The 10,111-nt window shown below is 38.1% G+C and overlaps 1 long non-coding RNA gene across 2 annotated transcripts in view; it reads right to left on the bottom strand.

The window, feature by feature from the left end:
- Nucleotides 1-889: 889 nt before the first annotated feature.
- Nucleotides 890-10,111, bottom strand: part of LOC113020044 (uncharacterized) — a 58,903-nt gene continuing 49,681 nt past the window's right edge. Inside the window, exons 4-5 of one of the 2 annotated variants that reach the window (XR_013906939.1) lie at nt 6,099-6,271; nt 890-2,493 (exon numbers count right to left, since the gene is read on the bottom strand). This is a non-coding gene — a long non-coding RNA (uncharacterized LOC113020044). The remainder of the gene's footprint in view (nt 2,494-6,098; nt 6,272-10,111) is intronic. The other variant, XR_013906940.1, reaches the window with a different exon arrangement.

The following is a 10,111-nucleotide window of genomic DNA, read 5'->3' as shown; positions in this document are numbered from 1 at the left end:
GAAACTCGCCCGAGACAAAGTATAGGTTTTCATTATGTGAATAATTTTAAAATCTTAGCTCAAACGGCTGTAAAACCTGTTTGCCCAGCACGGAGATATTGAGTTTTGTAAGATAAAGCCATGAACATGTTTGTCTGAGTCTTCTATCAAAAGTTACAGCGATTTATATGAAGTTGTTCAAAAACGCTTTCTTTCGCCAAGACAATGCGTTTCTCACGGTTACATGCATTTGAATGGGAAACTCGCCTGAAACAAAGTATAGGTTTTCATTATGTGAATAATTTTAAAATCTTAGCTCAAACGGCTGCAAAACCTCTTTCTTTCGCCAAGACAATGCGTTTCTCACGGTTACATGCATTTGAATGGGAAACTCGCCTTGAGACAAAGTATAGGTTTTCATTATGTGAATAATTTTAAAATCTTAGCTCAAACGGCTGCAAAACCTGTTTGCCCAGCACGGAGATATTGAGTTTTATAAGATAAAGCCATAAACATGTGTGTCTGAGTCTTCTATCAAAAGTTACAGCGATTTATATGAAGTTGTTGAAAAACGCTTTCTTTCGCCAAGACAGTGTGTTTCTCACTGTTACATGCATTTGAATGGGAAACTCACCCGAGACAAAGTATAGGTTTTCATTATGTGAATAATTTTAAAATCTTAGCTCAAACGGCCAAGACATTGTGATTCTCACTGTTACATGCATTTGAATGGGAAACTCGCCTGAGACAAAGTATAGGTTTTCATTATGTGAATAATTTTAAAATCTTAGCTCAAACGGCTGCAAAACCTGTTTGCCCAGCACGGAGATATTGAGTTTTATAAGATAAAGCCTGTCAGGGGTTAAGACATTTGTTCACAAGTAAGAGAAATAAGACACTGCAGACCGACTCAGAGAGTATTAAGACATGCGCATGGGTGTGTGCCTCTCAGCAAAATCACACACACTCAGCGCAGGCTGGTTGCTTTATTTATAAGGCAAAATGGGTTACATAGTACTTCCTCTTTTAACCGAAAGGGAAAAGGCCAGACATTACCTAAGCTTATCTGACCTCTGCACACAAACTAAGAATAAAAACATAGAAGTATATCACACTTATCTGACATCACACACACTGGGTTAAAGAATACATACTTGTATACTTGTCAAACATCTCAGACACTAAAGTAAGGAATGCATTATGTTCTCTTTAACAATAAACTTGGTTATGTGAAAATATATGAACACTCGATTATAAGGCACACTTGATTATACTTGATTTCATAAAAATCCTCTCACATTTCCCTCCTGTTGTTAATATATTTCACAGGTTTTAATCAATGCATAGTCACTTGTTAGTCACATTTTTGCATGTCATTCAGTGAAGTATTTAAACAACAGTTCTGTAAAGACTAGAATAGGGATTTTCCACTCTTTCCTCCATATTCAGCATATCATATTGGCGATAGGGATCCTCCATATTCCTCTGAACCAAAACATAGTTTCCTAACATACGCTTGAACATGTTTGACATTATGCTTCTCAGACATGGGATAATACAAGCAGTGAAAAGGCAAAATAGTAACATCACATTGAAAAGGGCCAACAGGCCTTTAATCACTAAGGATTTCCAGGAGCCACTCAGTAACCAGTCCCACCAGCCTTGCTTAACGGCTACGTAGTCCTGCTGCTGAGCGTCTCTCAATTGTTTCAGAACATTCAAAGCATTTGTCATGTTTAATGAATGTATGTTGTCAGGTATGTAGGTGCAACAGGTGGTGTTGAACAACACGCAGAGACCTCCTTTCTCTGCAAGAATAATGTCCAAAGCTACTCGATGTTGCATGACAGTGATGCGGATTGCATCAATTTCTTCATTCTGTGCTTTGTCAATGCGGGTGGAAGCATTCAAAAACAGTCCAAAACGATAGTCTAAAGTCTCTATTTGTAGTGCGTGCTTTCCTACTCCGATCCAGGGAAACAAAGCGTGCATTACCTTCTGGCCGTTGGTCCAGAGTTGTAACTTACAAGCAGCTAAGCACAACAGCTTTGGGGCTGGGGCTGGTGCTGGGGCTGGTGCTTCTTCTGGATTCATCAGGTTGTTTTCCTCAGTCATCTTGTTGAGTTTTTATTCAGGCGTCCCTGGTGTTGTTATTGGTTCTTCTCTTTGGTGGGATAGGTCACTCTTTTACTATGTGTCTTTTCTTCAGGATGACCTGGTACACCTAAACTTCTGGTGAGTAGACTGCCAGCGAAGTGGAGTGGCGGGATATACCCAATCAGCCCTTCCTCCACCGGCAGATCACCTGGAAGCTAGGGGAACCGGCGTCTTATTGTGGTGCAAACACTTTCTTCACGTGGCTTTGATGGATCCACGAAGGTCGTTCGGCTATCTTACAAGCTGTCGGTGTAGTAAGCAACACCTGGAAGGGCCCCTCCCACCTCGGAGCACTCCAGTTTTTTCGCTGGAGGACTTTAATCAGAATCCAATCACCGGGGTTCAACCTGCAAGAGACTGGAGATAGATCACTCGGCAGTTGATTGCTTAGTATCACTTCTTTATTCTCAAACAGTTTTGTCATCCATTCTGCCATCGTTGTTTCTGCAGGAAGCAGGGTGCTGGGGTTTAGCTGATTACACTTCTCTATAGTAATGTGTGAGTGTGAGAGCAGAATACCTACATAAGAGAGTTGTCTCCGAAAGCTTGAGTCAAAACTGCCTTCATGTACCCTGCTACTCCATCGACATGGAGAATAAAAGGTTTTTCATAGTCTGGTAATGCTAAGACGGTACATGTTTGCAATGCTATTTTTAAATCAGTGAAGGCTTTTTCTGCTTCTAGGGTCCACTGTATTTTGTCTTTTAATGCTAGGTCTTTTCCATAAATTAGGTTCTGTAGTGGCTGGGCCAGCAGTGCATACTCTGGGATCCAGCACCTACAGAAATTGCACAGACCTAAATAACTCATCATTTGTTGCTTAGTTATTTGGTTTTGGTGCATTTTGGACTGCTGTCTTTCTGCTCTCTAGTAAGGTGCGGCCTCGGCCTGTTAGTTGATGTCCTAAGTAGATGACTTTATCACTCCACAATTGTAACTTGTGTTGTGATACTTTGTGGCCTTGTTCTGCCAAATGTTGCAGAACCGTCATTGTGTTTTCTCTACAATCATCTTGTGTATGGCCTGTAATCAATATGTCATCTACATACAGCAGAAATTTTCCTGGAGCAGGAAGAGAGCAAAATGACATTGATTTCTTTAGAACTTCTGCATACAGTGTTGGGCTATTTTGAAATCCTTGTGGTAGCCTGGTGTATGTGTATTTTTCATTATAAAAAGTAAATCCAAATAGATTCTGTGAATCTTTATGTAAGGGAATAGAGAAAAATGCATTTGAGAGGTCAATCACCGAGAACCATTGTTCTTTTGGTGTTACTTGATTTAAAATGATATGTGGATTTGCAACCACTGGAGGTATTTGCTCTGTTACCTCGTTTATTGCTCTTAGATCATGAACTAGGCGATATTTTCCAGTATTGGCCTTTTTTACTGGAAAAATTGGTGTATTACACGTGGCTTTATTAGTTTTCACGAGAATACCTGCTTTCTGCATGTCTGCTATTACTGGCCTAATTCCTTCCTTTGCTTCTGCACTCAAAGGTTATTGTGGTTTCACAGGCCTTCTGGCCCTGATGCTGACCTAACTATCAGAGTGTCATTAGAGAATCTCATTTTCACTTGAGGCATTTTTAGATACCTTCTAGTTTTTCAAAGAATTCACACATCTTACATATTTCAAACTTTGAAGTTTTTTGTTTTGTGTATATATATTTTTTTTCCTAAACTTTGCATTGTTCATAGCTCACAGTTCTAAAACTGGGTATTTGTAAATCATATGCATTTGTAAATCATATGCCTAATCACTATGTGTCACCGTAATCCACAAGTATTGGCACAAATTTGTTTCCAAACCAACAAAATAATCAAAAAACAAAAACATACATGAGTCAGGATACAAAAAGACAAAGAAAAATGTTGCCAGAAACAAAGCAGAAGTGTGAGGGGAAACTGAGCTCACAGACAGCTGCATGTGTTGGCTTTTAATAGCATGCAGCCTCTGCTCTAAAAAAACCAATAAATAAAAAATAAAAGAAAATGTGTAACATGCTCATCAACTTAGCGGTGTCCACACATTTAATTCAGCTTCATAATCCTGTAGGTTTAGTTATTATCTACAGGGTTTGGCTTATTAGTTGTTATTATAGATGTGCTCTGTATCTCAGTAATATTTATCTAGGATAAATGACAGGTTTTCAAACAGGTTAAGTGCCTCTATGCACCTAATTGGTTTAGATATTGCTTTTATTTTCTTCATCTCATATTTCATTATACTGAGTTTGAGCAAACCTTTAAGCTTGATGCAGACTACTTCATAACAATTGTCCATCTCACATCATACTGGCTAGGATACTTCTTGTTATTATTAATATTATATTTTTATTAATTATTATCATCTTTTTCTGTCTATATAATAACAATAGTATATTACAATATTTTATTAGTGTATATCACTATACTACTACTGAGCCAACTTAATAGTTAGGATCATCTTACTCAGCAAACAGATAATTTATAGTTCATCCAATCTGTACAAAATTTGCTTTTTCTCTGAACAGGTTTGTGCCTAGTTTTAGACTGGTCTTCTGTTTCCCTCATCTCAGATCCAACCTTCAGATTATTATATTTTATTTTGTATCCATCAGGGACTGTGAGTGAGCTGCAGTCTCACCCACCCTCCAGGATGGAAACATTTATCTTTTCACACACTTTCCTTGGCTGAACAATGACACAGCCTTAATCTACCTTATGCATCTCTCTTTTTTTTATAGAAAAGGTCTTCATATAAATGATTTCCTTTTATTTATTTCATACAATCTGGGCATGATGGGTCATAAATGCACTGATTTTTGCAGCCACGGCCACTATCTCTATGTGACATAAAAGGGGATCGGTTAGATGCTGTTTTGTCACATGTCCTGAGGCTGATTTCACAATTATAGTGTTTTTTGAGAATGTTACATTTGGGACTTCTACAGTTAAAACAGTTTTACAAGCTCCTGTGTCCCAAAACATTTTTTAACGGCACACCTTTCACATATATTACAACTGTTGGCTTGTCTTCTGAACCTAACAGTAGTTGTTCTACATTGTAAACCTCCGCTTCATCTGTTTCACTTCCTTCCTCTCGTGCTAGTCATTCATCACTTTCCTGTTCCTGAATTACACTCCTGCAGTCTCGAGCAAAGTGCCCGTTTTTTTCCACAATTACAGCATTTAATCTCTCTTTTGTCCCTTCTTTGTCCTGCTTTTTACTTTCTTTTGACTTTTTTCCTCATATAGCTCTTTTTGCAAAGCGGCTTTTAAAGCATTTATTGAATCAGGGGTGCATTTGCCTTGCCAAGCTGGACAATATATTTTATGTGGATTTCTCCACCTTTTTGCACTGATTATTCCTGCATTTGAACAGTTTTTTCCTAACCACTCTTCATCTGCTGTTAATTTTACTTTAGCTTTAGAATTACCCATTTTGAACTAATTACGTCAGAACTGTAACACCTTCTCTGGCACAAAGGAGGGGGCAGGTGATCAATAACAGGCTTCTACTCACCCACTAGTTGAGAGAGCGGTTATTGATTTTACGTGATGACGCACAACCTTAGATTCCCACTCCAACCAGTTCGTGAGCGTACACAGGAAAACAGCTTTGAGGAGTAGTTCGACCGCTTATTGGGTCGTAAATGACAACTTACTCCTCTTAGTTAACACAATTAGAGCGCGCTTTTATAATTTTTACTGAGATTTTCCGTATTTTCGTTGTGCAACCTTCTACCTGTTCCGTTGCAGCCACTCCCAGAGCGACCGGAACTCGTTCCATTCAGCTGCTACCCAGAGCAACCGGAACTTTTAATAGCGATTTCTAGAATCTCGCTCTTGCCTGTCGTCTTTAAGTCCCTCTTGGACTAAGATCTGTCGGCGCTAACCAGGTTTACACACTATTTTAAAGGAAAATCTCAATATCAACGTATTTTAGCGCTTGATGGAATGCAGTGTTTCATATTCACCTTACTGTGGCGCTGCGTTTTGAATTCGGTTCATCTGGTCCTGGCGCCGTGGGGCCTGTATAAGACGCTGACCGGAGATCGAATGGTCCCGGTTTTTCTCCTTTACTGTGCACAGGTTTTTTCCAGCGCAGGCAACACGACGTCAGGATCCGATGAAAACCGTCTGTGGACAACTAGACGTTAAAAATAACAGTCAGTTCTCCGGCTCGGAGGACCAATTAAATGTCAGGGGTTAAGACATTTGTTCACAAGTAAGAGAAATAAGACACTGCAGACCGACTCAGAGAGTATTAAGACATGCGCAAGGGTGTGTGCCTCTCAGCAAAATCACACACACTCAGCGCAGGCTGGTTGCTTTATTTATAAGGCAAAATGGGTTACATAGTACTTCCTCTTTTAACCGAAAGGGAAAAAGCCAGACATTACCTAAGCTTATCTGACCTCTGCACACAAACTAAGAATAAAAACATAGAAGTATATCACACTTATCTGACATCACACACACTGGGTTAAAGAATACATACTTGTATACTTGTCAAACATCTCAGACACTAAAGTAAGGAATGCATTATGTTCTCTTTAACAATAAACTTGGTTATGTGAAAATATATGAACACTCGATTATAAGGCACACTTGATTATACTTGATTTCATAAAAATCCTCTCACAAAGCCATAAACATGTGTGTCTTAGTCTTCTATCAAAAGTTACAGCGATTTATATGAAGTTGTTGAAAAACGCTTTCTTTCGCCAAGACAGTGTGTTTCTCACTGTTACATGCATTTGAATGGGAAACTCGCCTGAGACAAAGTATAGGTTTTCATTATGTGAATAATTTTAAAATCTTAGCTCAAACGGCTGCAAAACCTGTTTGCCCAGCACGGAGATATTGAGTTTTATAAGATAAAGCCATAAACATGTGTGTCTGAGTCTTCTATCAAAAGTTACAGCGATTTATATGAAGTTGTTCAAAAACGCTTTCTTTCGCCAATACAATACGTTTCTCACGGTTACATGCATTTGAATGGGAAACTCGCCTGAAACAAAGTATAGGTTTTCATTATGTGAATAATTTTAAAATCTTAGCTCAAACGGCTGCAAAACCTCTTTCTTTCGCCAAGACAATGCGTTTCTCACTGTTACATGCATTTGAATGGGAAACTCACCCGAGACAAAGTATAGGTTTTCATTATGTGAATAATTTTAAAATCTTAGCTCAAACGGCTGCAAAACCTGTTTGCCCAGCACGGAGATATTGAGTTTTATAAGATAAAGCCATAAACATGTGTGTCTGAGTGTTCTATCAAAAGTTACAGCGATTTATATGAAGTTGTTCAAAAACGCTTTCTTTCGCCAAGACAATGCGTTTCTCACTGTTACATGCATTTGAATGGGAAACTCGCCCGAGACAAAGTATAGGTTTTCATTATGTGAATAATTTTAAAATCTTAGCTCAAACGGCTGCAAAACCTGTTTGCCCAGCACGGGGATATTGAGTTTTATAAGATAAAGCCATAAACATGTTTGTCTGAGTCTTCTATCAAAAGTTACAGCGATTTATATGAAGTTGTTCAAAAACGCTTTCTTTCGCCAAGACAATGCGTTTCTCACGGTTACATGCATTTGAATGGGAAACTCGCCTGAAACAAAGTATAGGTTTTCATTATGTGAATAATTTTAAAATCTTAGCTCAAACGGCTGCAAAACCTGTTTGCCCAGCACGGAGATATTGAGTTTTATAAGATAAAGCCATAAACATGTGTGTCTGAGTGTTCTATCAAAAGTTACAGCGATTTATATGAAGTTGTTCAAAAACGCTTTCTTTCGCCAAGACAATGCGTTTCTCACGGTTACATGCATTTGAATGGGAAACTCGCCTGAGACAAAGTATAGGTTTTCATTATGTGAATAATTTTAAAATCTTAGCTCAAACGGCTGCAAAACCTGTTCGCCCAGCACGGGGATATTGAGTTTTATAAGATAAAGCCATAAACATGTTTGTCTGAGTCTTCTATCAAAAGTTACAGCGATTTATATGAAGTTGTTCAAAAACGCTTTATTTCGCCAAGACAGTGTGTTTCTCACTGTTACATGCATTTGAATGGGAAACTCGCCTCAGACAAAGTATAGGTTTTCATTATGTGAATAATTTTAAAATCTTAGCTCAAACGGCTGCAAAACCTGTTTGCCCAGGACGTAGATATTGAGTTTTATAAGATAAATCCATAAACATGTTTGTCTGAGTCTTCTATCAAAAGTTACAGCGATTTATATGAAGTTGTTCAAAAACGCTTTCTTTCGCCAAGACAATGCGTTTCTCACTGTTACATGCATTTGAATGGGAAACTCGCCTGAAAAAAAGTATAGGTTTTCATTATGTGAATAATTTTAAAATCTTAACTCAAACGGCTGCAAAACCTGTTTGCCCAGCACGGGGATATTGAGTTCTATAAGATAAAGCCATAAACATGTGTGTCTTAGTCTTCTATCAAAAGTTACAGCGATTTATATGAAGTTGTTCAAAGACGCTTTCTTTCGCCAAGACAATGCGTTTCTCACTGTTACATGCATTTGAATGGGAAACTCGCCTGAAACAAAGTATAGGTTTTCATTATGTGAATAATTTTAAAATCTTAGCTCAAACGGCTGCAAAACCTCTTTCTTTCGCCAAGACAATGCGTTTCTCACTGTTACATGCATTTGAATGGGAAACTCGCCCGAGACAAAGTATAGGTTTTCATTATGTGAATAATTTTAAAATCTTAGCTCAAACGGCTGCAAAACCTGTTTGCCCAGCACGGAGATATTGAGTTTTATAAGATAAAGCCATAAACATGTGTGTCTGAGTGTTCTATCAAAAGTTACAGCGATTTATATGAAGTTGTTCAAAAACGCTTTATTTCGCCAAGACAATGCGTTTCTCACTGTTACATGCATTTGAATGGGAAACTCGCCCGAGACAAAGTATAGGTTTTCATTATGTGAATAATTTTAAAATCTTAGCTCAAACGGCTGCAAAACCTGTTTGCCCAGCACGTAGATATTGAGTTTTATAAGATAAATCCATAAACATGTTTGTCTGAGTCTTCTATCAAAAGTTACAGCGATTTATATGAAGTTGTTCAAAAACGCTTTCTTTCGCCAAGACAATGCGTTTCTCACTGTTACATGCATTTGAATGGGAAACTCGCCTGAAACAAAGTATAGGTTTTCATTATGTGAATAATTTTAAAATCTTAACTCTAACGGCTGCAAAACCTGTTTGCCCAGCACGGGGATATTGAGTTCTATAAGATAAAGCCATAAACATGTGTGTCTTAGTCATCTATCAAAAGTTACAGCGATTTATATGAAGTGGCTGCAAAACCTCTTTCTTTCGCCAAGACAATGCGTTTCTCACTGTTACATGCATTTGAATGGGAAACTCGCCCGAGACAAAGTATAGGTTTTCATTATGTGAATAATTTTAAAATCTTAGCTCAAACGGCTGCAAAACCTGTTTGCCCAGCACGGGGATATTGAGTTCTATAAGATAAAGCCATAAACATGTTTGTCCGAGACCTCTATCAAAAGTTACAGCGATTTATATGAAGTTGTTCAAAAACGCTTTCTTTCGCCAAGACAATGCGTTTCTCACGGTTACATGCATTTGAATGGGAAACTCGCCCAAGACAAAGTATAGGTTTTCATTATGTGAATAATTTTAAAATCTTAGCTCAAAAGGCTGCAAAACCTGTTTGCCCAGCACGGAGATATTGAGTTTTATGAGATAAAGCCATAAACATGTGTGTCTGAGTGTTCTATCAAAAGTTACAGCGATTTATATGAAGTTGTTCAAAAACGCTTTCTTTCGCCAAGACAATGCGTTTCTCACGGTTACATGCATTTGAATGGGAAACTCGCCTGAAACAAAGTATAGGTTTTCATTATGTGAATAATTTTAAAATCTTAGCTCAAACGGCTGCAAAACCTGTTTGCCCAGCACGTAGATATTGAGTTTTATAAGATAAAGC

Source organism: Astatotilapia calliptera, chromosome 3, assembly GCF_964374335.1.
Source record: "Astatotilapia calliptera chromosome 3, fAstCal68.1, whole genome shotgun sequence".
In the NCBI taxonomy this organism is placed as follows: Eukaryota; Metazoa; Chordata; class Actinopteri; order Cichliformes; family Cichlidae; genus Astatotilapia; species Astatotilapia calliptera.
This window is presented reverse-complemented; position numbering and strand designations above follow the sequence as displayed.